The sequence below is a fragment of the Meriones unguiculatus genome, chromosome 14 (genome assembly GCF_030254825.1).
Source record: "Meriones unguiculatus strain TT.TT164.6M chromosome 14, Bangor_MerUng_6.1, whole genome shotgun sequence".
Classification (NCBI taxonomy): Eukaryota; Metazoa; Chordata; class Mammalia; order Rodentia; family Muridae; genus Meriones; species Meriones unguiculatus.
In genome coordinates, this window is record NC_083361.1 from 21252626 (window position 1) to 21266397 (window position 13772).

General features: G+C 46.9%; 1 protein-coding gene across 1 annotated transcript in view; it reads right to left on the bottom strand.

Moving 5' to 3' along the window:
* Iqck (IQ motif containing K) overlaps positions 1-13772 on the bottom strand; it is a 108028-nt gene that overhangs the window by 1818 nt on the left and 92438 nt on the right. The gene's annotated exons all lie outside the window — the stretch shown is intronic.

The window sequence follows — 13772 nt, forward strand, 5'->3', positions numbered from 1 at the left end:
AACAAGAACGATCCCACCATGCACTGCAGTTTATTACAGGGCATCAGATCCTGGTCCTCAGGCCAGCACTGGGAGCACTCAACTGAGCCATCTCCCCCCAGGACCTTCAGTTGTTAAACGTGTCTTTGCCTCTAGTAACTTCCCTCCTTGGGTTAATGCCTAAAAGCTTATTTTCAAGGGTCCCCACACCCTGGCTGTTTGGGAAGTGCATCATGGTTCTAACAGAAACTGGGATCCACCCAGAAACTCAAGAGTGTACACCCACCAGTCATGAGCACTGGTGAGAACTGCAGAGGTCCCTGCAGTGGGCTAGTTCTTGATGGCAGTGAATGCTTTCCTAGAGCCATTCTGAGATCAGCCCAGCAACTAAGCTCATGCACAGGGGCTTGCTGGGACCAGGTTCCAGGGCAGGTTCCATTAGATCCTCATCTTTCAGGCCCGTCTTGGCTAGGCAGACATCTCCCCGGTGCCACACTCAGATAATCTGGAAACCTTTCCTTCTCTACTTCAGTTCCTGCGCTGATCTGGGTTTTTGAATTATTGTTAATAATTATACAGGTGGGGATATCTAAATCTCAAAATCTGAAATCTAGAACAAGCCCAAATCAACACGCTGAGCACTGGCCTAATGCTCCAGATGGAAAATTCCTCACATCTTAACTCTGTGAAGTGCAAAAATTCCATAAAGTTATGTTCATGCTATATGTATGTGTGAAGAACCTAGTCTTTGGACGTTAGTCCTAGCCCAAAAGTTCAAATGCAACATTATAAAACCCGAACCTGGTGCCTCTGTCTCTGCCCCACCTATCTCTTTGAGACAGGGTCTCACTATATAGCCCTGGCTGGCCTGAAATATGCCATATAGTCCAAGTTGGCTTTGAACTCAGAGACCTGCCTGCCTCCGTCTCTCAGGTTCTGGGATTAAAAATGTGTGCCACCACGAGGGCTTCTCAACCTGTCCTAACACTAGACAGAAGGTTTTTAATACTGGGAGCCTGTAAGCAAAAATGGTTTTAAAAATATACAAATGGGGCCAGTGAGACGGCTCAGTGGGTAAAGATGTTTTTCTCAAAGCCTGATGACATGAGTTCTACTCCCAGGACCCACAGGGTGGAAGGAGAGAACCAACTCCTGAAAGTTGTTTTCCGAACTTCACACATCCCCGTGTGTGCGCACACACCACAAACACAGCTAATTAAATACATATTTAAAATGTTACTTCGTGTTCAGACGTACCTCTTGGGTCAGCAGTACAGGAAGACACATGAAGGTGCTACATGCATCTAGGACTCTTGAGCTATTAACAATGACATTGGTCCTTCAAAGACAGGAATACGCTGCATTTTCTCAGTCACCCCCCCCCCCTCTGGCCCGTGAAGGCCTGGGCTGTACAGATCATGACTGACAGGGTTCTGGGAAAGGTCTTCGTCCGCAGCAGCTGCCCCATTTAGAGCCCATTTCAAGCCAACAGCTTGAAGACCATGCAAGTGGGAAGAGAAGCAATGAGCCCACACAGCAGGATAGGGTAAATGGGCCCATCATCGAGTGGAGCTTCAGACCTGTGAGAGGGTTCTCAGTTGTGAGCAAAGGGATGTCCACTGGAGAAGGCTGTTAGAATTACAAATTCAAGGCCTATGGTGGCTGGTTTTGATTGTCAATTTGACATAATCTACACACTGGGAAAGGAATTTCAGTGAGCGATTGTCTAGATCAGGCGGAACTTTGGTTATTCTTTTGAGAGTTAATGGGGTTAACTGAAGTGGGAAGCTACACCCTGGGCATGGACAGTGCTACATGATGGCCCTGGACTGAATGGAAAGAATGAGCGGGCTCTGGCTTTCACTCGTATGTGCCTGCATTCGTGCATGCATCACTCTGCTGCTGAAATGTGACTGGTTCTTCCAGACTCCTGCTGCTGTGATTTTTCTGCAGCAATGGACTGTGAGCTAGACTAAACCCTTCCTCCTTCCCTAACCTGCTTTTGTCAGGTATTTTCTCACAGTGACAGGAAACTACACGAAGACAATCCAGCTACGTAGAGAGGGGGGTCTGCATTCTAATAAGCCCCCAAGTGTCTGTGATGGATGCCAGCTGTAGGTTTTAGACCCACAAACAACAGGTTCTCCACCCTGACTCCATGTAAGAACTACATGGTCATTTTTCCAAGTGTCTGGACCTCACAGACAGAAATTGTGCTGTCATTGGCCTAGGACTTGTGTCCCTCTGTCCCCAGTTCTAACAAGCCCTGCCCATCCCTCTCCACCTCTTTAACCCTATGCTTTGGCTCTAACACAGGCCCTCACTTTTTTTCAAGGCATCACAGGCACACCTCGAGGCCTGAAGGAACAGGACTGAGCTAGGGATGCTTCTTCAAATCAGAAAGCCAAGTGTGTAGAGCTGAGGGTGTAAAAGCCAGGTTAGACCTGTGGCCTCACAGTGAAATCATCTGGGGAGCCTGGACCATCCCCATTCCTGGCCCTGCCTACAGAGATCACAGAGAGGTCAATCTCTTCTAGGTGGGCAAGCATATTTGGAAAAAAAAAAAAGTCTTAGCAAAGGAAATTGAGGCTCATGATGATTACAGGTGACACCATATCTGTGTTCTGTGCTGAAGGCCTTGCAGGCATGAACCACTAGATGAGAATTAAAGTATTACGGTATGGGGCTGGAGGGATGATGGCTCAGTGGTGAAAGCTCTTGTTGAACAAGTGTGATGACCCCTGCACCCACATGAAAGTCAGGTGGGCCTGGAAGCAAAAATCACCCGTGCCAATTGACTGGGCTGGACCGCCAGATTCAGTGAAAGACCCTGCCTCAATTAAGTCAGTGTGATCAGACCTCCACATGTGCATGTACACACACACACCTACACATATGCAAATATACACGGTCATGTATATATACACACATATACAAAGGCAAAAGTACCTAAGTAAATACCACCTCAGAGCAGAAGACAGGAACTGACCATCAGCCCACAGTAGAACAGACTTCGTACTCTCTAAGCAGTGAGTGATTCCACAAGTGAGCACGAATGGACCATGGCTCTACACCCCAGCTCACACTATTAGCCTAATGATACTAAAAGGCAGCCGCATGGTAGGATCAGAACAATCCAGAACTACAGCAAACCCAGGTGTTGATGGAAGCACACTCAAGAGAGGAACTCTGAGAAACACAGCAGGAGTACCACAAGAGTCGGGCACATGGCTTCTCTGCCCAAGGAAAAGACTCAAAGGTTTTGACTTTGAGCCAGACATGGAGATATACACTTATAATCCCATCACTCAGGAAGTGGAAGTAGAAAGATCACAAGTTCAAGGCTAGCCTGGGGTATATAGCAAAACCTTTGTCTGGAAGAAAAAGGAAGGAAGGAAGGAAGGAAGGAAGGAAGGAAGGAAGGAAGGAAGGAAGGAAGGGAAAGAGCGTTAACAGTACCCTACTCTGGGTGGTGGTTTCCTGGATGTTCACCCTGTAGGTCATGTGTTTTATCATGTGTTTTAGCTCTAAAAGCAAAAAGAAACAAAGACAGCACATACTCGAGATCACAAAGCCACAATAAAGTGTTGAAAAAGCACATTCTTGGTTGCTCAAGCTAATTCTCACCTGTCATCCATCAGTGCTGAGATAATACTTAAAATCTTATCACCGCATAAGGCTACTGGGGATGCCCAGTCTCTACCTGAGAGGCCCTGAGTACTGCTGGGGTGCAGGGGTGTGGCTTGGACTGAGAATGTTCATTGAAGCCCATGGTTTACCTTAGGTATCTTTCAAGCATGAAAACGCTATGCAAGGACTACTTTGCTAAAAACGAGAATTCTTGGATTCGGTGGCACATACTTACAGCCTCGGCTAATGGGGAAGGTGAGGTGGGGAGGATCGCTGAGGCCGAATGCAATGAGACTCTGCCCTAACCAACTAGTCAATCAATCAGTCAGTCACTCAGTCAATCTGTATTTGAATGGGTCTTAGTCCTTCAGGTCTTCAAAGAATATAGGCTTGTAAGTAAAGGTGCTCTGTAAAAGGAGGCTGGGGAGAGGGCAGGGGAATGAGAATGGGGAAGGGAAGAATCTAGCAGAGCTTCTGAAGAACTTACTTTCTACCTTGGAGATGTCAATAAACAGACGCCTAGGTGCCCCCGTGCTGTCCTTGTCCCCCTTGGTATGCTGGTTTTCAGCCAATTCCGGAAGGGCCAGGAGGAATGGAAAATCCCAAAGAGATGTGCCAGCCCTTCTTCAGCTCCTATTAGTGGCAATGTGACGAGAGAGCCTTGCATACCAATGAGGCTCCATCCATTTCGTTAGCTCCCCTATCCTGTCCTGTTTCCAGTTGCAGCTGAGAACCCAGGCCACAGCCCAGAGAAACCTCACAGCCAGAAGCATGGGATGGAGAGGGAGGAGGCCTCAGGCTCAAAGGAGGGAATGACAGGACCACAGATAAAGCCCATGCACAGTGTTGACTAAAGGATCACCTTTGGCAAAAATAGATTCTAGGAACCCACCACAGGCTTTCAAATGGATCTCCAGGGGCTGAGCCTAGGAATCAGCTCTGCCCACTGCAGTCCTTTGCAGGGCCCCCTGGATCTGGCAAAAGAACCTTTGTCATTCACAGACTGCTGAGTCACCTCTGGAGTCAGGTGACATTCGAAGTGAGTCTAATTGTGGTTAAACACTCGATGTTAACTATTCATCCTTAAGGCAAAGCCTCTCCCACTGGAACTTATAATCTATTGGTTGGCGGGATGGAGGATACTCAGGACACTAAAGTCCCCAGTGATCACACAGCAGGAAGAGGCTCCTTCACAAGCAGCAATGGTGCCCAAGAGTGCCGGGGCCCTCCACTCAGCAATTTTTATCAGAAAGTTAACAATGTTTATTTGATATTTTTAAAGAATTGAAAACAAAACAAGGTCTCTTATGGATGGCCTGGAATTTGGTAAGTAGTTGAGGACGGCCTTGAACTCCTGATCGTTCTGCCTCAACCCACTGAGTGCTGGGATTACAGGTGTGAGGCACCACAACCAGTCTGTTTAGTGCTGAGGATTGAACATAGTGCTTTGTGCGGGCTCGGCAAGGTCTCTGCCAATGAAGCCACTCCCCTAGCCCCAGTGGTTTGGTTTGGTTTTTTAACTTAATCAAAGGCTGATTTCCAGGAAAAGAATAAAAATAAACATTTCTGTGGTTCTTATTGAGTTCTTGACATGTATTAAGTCAAAGCGAGGTTAAGGGCTGATTTCTCTGAGTTTAAAGACAGGAAAACTGAGGACACAGACAGATTAGGTAATCTGTATGACGTCTGTCCTCTATAGTCACATCCCTAAATCCAGCAGGATCAAAGTTTCACACATTTCCCACAAAGGCAACAAAGATTCCTACAATGAAATGTCAACTTCCATTTGGGGGCTGTGTCATAATCTCAGCCCAAGAGCAGTCTGGACACACAGTAACTGGGAAATGATTCCTGCAATGGTCAATCTCAGTTGCCAACTTGAAACCTAGAATCACCTGGGCCAGGAGCCCTCCGGGCGTCCTTGTGGGGGATTATCTTGATTTATGATCACTGAAGAGTGAAGACCCTTCCCACTGTGGATAACACCGTTCCTGGATAGGGGATCTTAGACTGTACAGAAAGGAGAAAGCAAGCGGTAGAGCAGCACGCACTCCATTGCTCTCTGCCTCCCAGCTATGGGTGCAAAGCGACTGCTTCCTTCAGGCTCCTGCCACTTGCCCTCCTGGTGGACTGAACCATGAGCCAGAATGAGCCCTTTCTCCCTTAAGGCACTTTGGTCAAGACATTTTATACAGCGACAGAAAGGAAGAAGACAGTTGGACATCTGGTCACTGATAAATGTGGCAAAGCCATTAAAAATGTAATGATTTCACAAGGTTTGAGAAACAAGGAGAGGTGTCACAGAGGGAACACGGTGGGCCCATTTCCTGTCTGCTTTGAAATTTGAGATTGCTGGATTTCAAGTTAACACCTCAAAGGGGACAAGGAGGACACAAAGATGCCATCCTGCTAGTGTCAGAAGCCATCCATGATGATACCTCTAAAAGGAAAGGAGAAGGGAGGCAGAAACTAGATCCCACCCCACCCCCAACACACACACATTTTCCTAAATATATAAAGCCATGATCTCCTTTCAGAACAAGTGGCTCCTACTTTACATTCATTCCTGGCGAGTCTCTGTATTCCACCCCTTAAGTGGGCCTGCCTTGTACAAGATCAGTCATTACCCACAAAATTACAGCATAGCCTCTGCTCAGTCATCACTCAGCCTCTCCGCTAGGTTTTTAAAAAGAAAGAGAACTTAACATCGATGAAACGAAAGGAGAACAAGTGAGTTTTCCTTCTCCTTGATATTCTTCAACACCCAGTGTGGGGGTTGCTATTCAGTTGGGTATTGTTTTTCTTTGTTCTCTTTTCTTGTGTGTTTTATATGTACATGCTCATGTGTATACATACATGTGTGATTCTGCTGGTGTGGACTCACGTACGTGGAAGCCAGGGGTCAATATTTGGAGTCTTCCTCAATGGCTCACTACCTCAGTTTTGAGACAGAATCTCTCCCTGGCCTGGAACTCACTGAATCAGCTAAATTGGCTGGCCACCAAGCCCCTGCGATCCTCTTGTCTACCTCTCCTGCGCTGGATTTATAGGCACTCACTGCCCTGCCTGAACATTCTGTGAGTGCCAGAGATCCAAACTTAGGGCCTTGTGTTTTTGCATCAAGCACTTTCCTGACTGAGCCATCTCTCCAGGGTGGGTTTTCTTTCTAAAGGAATCCTATGAAAACGTATCAGACATGCTGGTAATAAAAGTGCAGGCCTATAACCACAGTACTTTAGAAGGCCGAGAAGGGTGGATCATGAGAGAGAATGGGGATGGAGGAGAATGACTATTCCAGACAAAAGGATCCTCGGGAGGATCAACATGGCCACAGTAAAAGCAAGCTGGAGCAGCAGGCGCCTTTAGTCTTAGCTCTTGGGAGACAGAAGCAAACTCATGTTTTGTCACAAGTCAGTCCCTGAGACCCTTTCAGGCACAAGTGCTCATCCTGTCAAGACTGCTCTGTCAAGATGACCTGCCAGGTCCCCACAGCATAACTGAGTTCAGGAATGAGATGGGATTCCAGTGGTGGACAGGCACATAAATAGGCAGGTGATACACAGTGAGATAGCTCAGTCTACCCCAGACCGTGTACAACCAATAAGACCTATGATGCTCAGTGTTGGAGGGGATACAGGGCAAGTGGGAGGCTCACCCGTCACAGACGGGGATGTCACATGGAGCAGTCAAGACAACTTGGAATTAAACACGTGAACACGCCCTGCCTCAGCAACTCCATAGGTGCCAGTGAAAATCTACAGCCAGCAGAAGACATCCAACACTGGACAAAGTGCCAGCATGTCTCACAAGGACCCCAGCAGACCACAACCCAGGTGCCCATCACTAAACCGACGGGAATACAAATTGTGAGACATTCAGAAGAACACGTCACGGCAATAGTCATCCAATGCCTTCTGAATGATGGACCTCCCAGACAGAAGGTCCAGCAGAAGACGCCGTGTACGAAAGGGAATGTTGCTGTGTTTTCAAGTTACAGAAAATCCGAGGCTAAGCAAATTTTACTATGGAGACTGAAGTCAGAAGGGAGGTTTGGTTAGTAGGGAGGGGAGGGGCCTGAGGGAGCCTGTTGGGGTGGGCAACATGTCCTCCATCTTAATCCAGGTGGTAGTTATGTGGTGCAGATGTGTGCAGGGGCTCAGTGTGTGGAATGTGATGACTGAATAAGGCATGCCCCGCTGTAACTTACCTCACCCACAAAACATAGAAGCCGTAGGTTTCTAAACCCAAACCCCAGTGCCAAGGGTTGGATACCTCCTCCGAGCTGTTGGCCAGGGAGCCCCCAAGAGGCTCCCAAGACAAGACAAGCTGTTGCCAGTGCCCTCGACTGCCCACCAGAACTGAATGGTAAGATCCTGTTGGTGAAGACGGCACATGCGTAGGCTCGAGGATGCCATGCGGTCAAGCTGGGACCGAGCTGGCAGTGCTGTACCTGCTGACTATCCTGCACAGCGCCATGGAAGTTGTTGGGGAGAAAAAGGTGTCAGTAATCTAACTCAGTCCAACCCAAGTTCAATAATGCCAGCCTGCCAGCCAAGATATATCGGCAGGCTCAGTAGTGACATCACAGATCCAGGGCGACCAACCGCTTCCTTGGAACGGAAGCCTGCTCCCCAGAGAAGAACACATGCCTGGTATTATCAGCCTGGTCAAAAGCCTGTGGCTATAACAGAGGGCACAGGCCCTACAGGGGAATCTACTATGATGTACATAAAGTTAAATGTATATAGAGTTAAAGTGCCCCCTGCATATTTATGTTTGTACCCAGAGACTGCTGCCACTTGAAGTCAGAGGATCCTCTTTCCGCAGTGGGAAATGGCCAGAGCAAACATTAGTAGCTTGTCAGCTGCTGAGAATAAAGAAATGCAGAGTGCCCAGACCTAATGGGGCACCCATATCAGCCATCCCCAGGCTGGGAAACTTATCTTGGAAAAGAGGGTGGAAAGACTGTGGGAGCTGGAGAATGGAGGGGCCATTACAAAACACTATCTCCTGGACACGGCAAGACTGTTGCAGCCATCGTCACCACCCACAGAAGGCTGCGCACAAACAAGTGAGGCATCTGTTGCCCAGCATGTGGAAGGCAGATGCAAGGGAATCTCTGTGAGGTCAGGCAGCCAGGCCTACTAAGTGAGTTCCAGGACAGACAGACAGGGCTACACAGAGAGACCCTGTGTAGCCTGAAGAGACCCTGTCCTGAAAAGAAGAAGAAGAAGAAAAAGAAGAAGAAGAAGACGAAGAAGAAGAAGAAGAAGAAGAAGAAGAAGAAGAAGAAGAAGAAGAAGAAGAAGAAAAAGAAGAAGAAGAGGAAGAACAAGAAGAACAAGAGCAAGAAGAACAAGAACAAGAACAAGAACAAGAGTAAAAACAGGATCCTCTAGGATGGAGAAGCTGACAAGCGTAGGAAAAGAAATACGAGAAAGGAATAAGGTAAGGGAACATGAGCACAAAGTCCCTGTGAGTAAGACAATTGTCAAAAATAATTTTTAAAAAGAAAAAAATGGAAAGACTTACACGAAAAGGCTGACATCTTTAAATAAATATGTATAATATAAAATGAAGCTGGGAAACTGGGAGCAGGGGGCACAACAATCTGAAGATCTTGAAAGAGCCAAGGTCAAGAGTTACACACTGCCCGTGCTATAGTCTTAATTCTTGGGAGGCTGAGGCAGAAGGACCAGGAGGTCCACTCCAAGCCGGAGCTACACAGGGCACCTTGTCTTTAAAAACAAACTGTGACAGGCCTCAGCCGGTCCCTAGGACCCTAGAAATGCCAGTGGTGACTCAGAGTTCATCAGGAAATGCACATTCATGAGGCGCTGACATTGCTCAGAGCTCTCTGCCTGTCTGTCCATTCGCACTGTCCTCACAAGTGCCCTGGGGGACAGTTGTGCTGCCTGGGAAATGGAGGCAGAGGGAGGGCTGATGACTTGCTGGAAGTCACAGAGCTACGAGAACAGACTGGCAAGATTCGCACCTGCCTTTGCCTGGCTGTAAGCAACCCCATGGGGCCTCCTGGCATGGTGGCACAAAATTGTCAAAACAACACCAAGAAGGCTGAGGTCAAGGCAAGCTTAGGCCATGTAATAAAAACCATGTAGTAAAAGAAGACAAGAAAAGTAAAAAGATACAGTCTAAGCCTTCATAGTCCTCAGAGCTGGAATCAGTGCCAGATTAGGAAAGTAGGGAAGAGTCTAAAATTTATTTCCAATATTTAATTTTTCTGTTTCACCAGACTGATTTTTCTTCTCTCATGAGCACGTGCTAACTGTACAACTAACAGTTTGACTCAATGTTTTCATGTTTGTAGATGTTATTCTTGGATCACATTCACTCTCTGTCTTCTCTCCTCTTCTCCTGACCTCTTCCTCTTCCCAAATAGCTTATTTTCTAAGAGAAATTATCTTCCATTATAAAATAAATATACAGTTTTAGATAATTTGAAGAACACGTGTAAAATTAGAAAGGAAGAAGAGAAATCCATGCTCTCTTGCCCCACACCTGAGGAGAAGCTGAGGAGCCGTCTTTTCTGCAGAGTAAGTGCTGGCTTTGGGCGTGAATGTCAGTGGGCCAGTAGATTTACCAGATGTTGGACTGTGTTATTTTTAGGGGAGTTGAGTCAACCTAGAAGCCACAGGGCGATGGGGGGTATGACAAGCTCCAGGGCGGATTAATTGTAGCTTTTTGCTGCTCACTTCTAAACAGTGCCCCCACAGCTAATGCGAAGCTCTCTCTCTTTGGAGGCAGCATTCTGCATGGGCATATTTGATCTTGGGGTGGCTAGTTACACTGAGACAGAATCGGGCAGTCACTAACCTGACCCTGGGTAGGATCTTGATTCCTGGAATTTGGGGCAGTGCTAGAATCAAAGCCAGTACCTTTGCATGCTAGGCAAGCTTTCTCCAACAGAGCTGCACTCTCGGCCCCCAAGGCTTGCTTTCATAGGGCAGGAAAAGCCACGTCCTTACAGGGAAAGAAACTACATCAAAATTACCATGGAGTCCCCCAAACAGAGGAAAGGGGGTCTGGCTTGGAATCCCACTAGCTATCAAACCAGCTATCAACCAGGGAACCTGAGCAAGTCTCTCAAGCCATGGAAACCCGGGATTCCCTCATTCATAATGGGAATGTGCTACAGTTAGATAAGTGTCACCCCATATCCCTGGTGACAAGGACTTGGGCCCCGGCCCATGGCTCTACTGGGAGGTGCTACAACCTTCAGGAGGTGAGGTTCAGTAAAAGGAAGTTGGATGCCTGAGACATGTCCTTGAAGGGAATATTGGCACCTTGACCCCATCTCTTTGTTTCTATTTGACATCCAGCCAAGCTTGCTCCATCACACAAATTCTCCACCACGATGCTCTGTCTCAACACAGGCCCAAAGCAACAGAAGCAAGTGACCCTAGATAAAAACCTCTGAAGTTACGAATCAGTACAAACCTTTTCTCTTTGTAAGTTGATTATCTCCGGTAGTTTGTTACAGCCACAGAATGATAAATCTAACTCATACAGGTTACTAAAAAAGCTTTCAGTAGAGTGCAAGGATTGAAATATGATGGCACACACTACACAGAACATGGTGACTATCCAATAGAACCATGTCTGGATTACATAAAGAATTCAATTGCCATAAGAGAAATGAGAAAATGTAGTACTTAAGACTGATATTTCAACACATTTTCTTTAGGTTCCGAGGCAAGCTTTGGTTTATGTGTCTTTCATGCAGATTTATGTCTCTACTGGTTAATACTTTCTTTCTACATCTCAGTATACACAGGGAGTGTAATTAGTTAAATTACACGAAGACTGGAATTTCACTGCCTAACACATTGTCCTCTGAGTATTGGTGTCTTCTAGAATTCAAGCAAGCCATAAGCATGAACAAACACAGGCAAGCCCAGTCAGCCACAGCCTGGGGCTTTTTATTTAGCCCTGAATTCCCAGCTGCCAGGGCCAAGACTGAGCCTTTAGAAACATCCTAGGCATCCCAAGAGAGTTTACAGTGTGACAGCATATCGGAAACCCTGGCAGGGGCGATGCATACTACATGCTGCCTAAAGAGAGGTGGAAACAAATATTACTTACAGTTAAATATCTCCACAAGTACAGCAAGGTACTAAATAATAATCATTTCCACCCACTCTCGGGGATTCTGGGGCAGGGTTTACTCCTCGTTTTCCTTTTGAGTCAGAGACTCATATATTCCAGACTCACTAGGTGGTTGAGGATGACCCTGAACTTCTGATCTTCCTGCCTCTAGCTCCCCTGTGCCTGTGCCATCATGCCCGGTTTTGTGCAGTTCTGGGGATGGACTCGAGGCAATCACTGTATCAATGGAATGACACCCCAACCTCCACTCACTTATCTTGACGGCTTACTCAGATCTCGGCGCAGACAGGGCTCAGATCAAGAAACCCTGGAACTCAGAAACCAGACCCATCAGATGGGGATAGGCTTAACATTCCAAGGAGTCGAATACTGAGTTCCTTCTACGGGAGCCCAGTACCCTAAAAGGAAAACGTGGACGTCTTCACTCACTAAGGTGAGAAACCCATTTATCTCCGTATTCTCTCACACTCTTCCTTATCTCCTCCGTGTTTCCTCGATACTTCAGTCCTGTGAGCTGCTATCAAGTCACCTGTATTAGTACTGTTCCTGCTGTTATGACAAAACACCCAGACCAACGCAATTTAGGTAAGGAGGGGTTGATTTAGCTCATAAAGGCAGGCTACCTACCGTCCATCAGGGCAGGGAGGTCATGGAGGCAGGAGCTTAGACAGGCAGCTGGTCACCCTGCACTCAAGTCAGGTAGTCGAGAGTGATGAAAGCTGCTGTTAAGCTCGCCTCCTCCCTTGCATACACTCAAGCCTTGGGTCCAGAGCTGCCATTGCTTTCATGATGAAATTTGAGGCAAAGAAAAACACAAATCCTTTACACTGAGTTTACAGTAGCTAGAGACAATTGCTAGAAAATGCAATCAGGACAAGTTTTGAGACAGGCCGTCCAGCCAGGAGTGCTTCTCGATTCTCGGTGATTTAGGATTCAGTCTGGAAAGTCCAAATAAACAGGCAGTGGAGGTATCTAGGGTCTATCTCCTAGATAGACTCTAGGTCAAGAGCTGTTGCTGCTGTTTTGAAGTCTAGAGTTTTAGCATGCATGCAGAAGGGTGGAATGGGCCTTTGTCTCTTGGCTTCAGCCAATGGGCACTCACTGGCCACCTTCCTTTACTTCTTCCTGTCTCCATCCTTTGTATCTGAACTTAGGACACCTCAGAGTTCCCTTTTTATGAATGAAAAGAACAGGAGCCCTCAGCACTGCTAATTACTGCTATGGTGCTGAGCCATTTAACTCTCCAAACTGCGCCATGTTATCTCACCATCCCTGTTTTCCAGAAGACAAAGCAGGCTCAGGAAGACGAGCAACTTCCTTTTTTAGTTAATTATTTTCTTTCTTTCTTTCTTTATTTTTGAGACAGGTTCTCTGCACATAGCCCTGGCTGTCCTGGAACTCACTCTGTAGACCAGACTGGCCTTGAACTCATGGAAATCTGCCTGCCTCTGCCTCTTAGTGCTGGGATTAAAGGTTTGCACCATGTAACACATTGCATGCCTGAATGGAAGTCAGAGGACAGCTTTCTAGAGTTGGTCCCTCATTCTACCGTGTGGGTCCTGGGGACAGGACAGTGGTCATCAGGCTCAGTGCCTTTACCTTCGGAACTATCTAGCAAAATCAGTGACTTCTCTAAATGAAAACGTAAGGTCTGACTCCCCTCCCAGGGGATTTGTTTTGTTTTGTTTTTTGTTTGTTTCACTGTTTCAGTGAAGTTAGGGATATTGTGTCAAAGTCTGGATTAGAAGGGTAACACTGTCAGCGTGAGAAAACGCCTTCAAGAGTTTACAAAGGTCATTTCAGGGTATCTCCCAAGACACTGACCTAAAGCGCACCACTGGGAAATGAGGCAAGCATATGGCTAAAATGTAGATTCAGAAACATCCAGTAGGAAAGCAACCAGATCAGTGTAGTCAAGCTCATGAGAAAGAAGTCGGCCATGGGGGCAATGTTTATAACTCAGGGTTAGGGGAACAAAAACCCGACGAAACGCAAACGTGCGAAAACCACTGCCCTGTAATACAGTCTCGTGGATA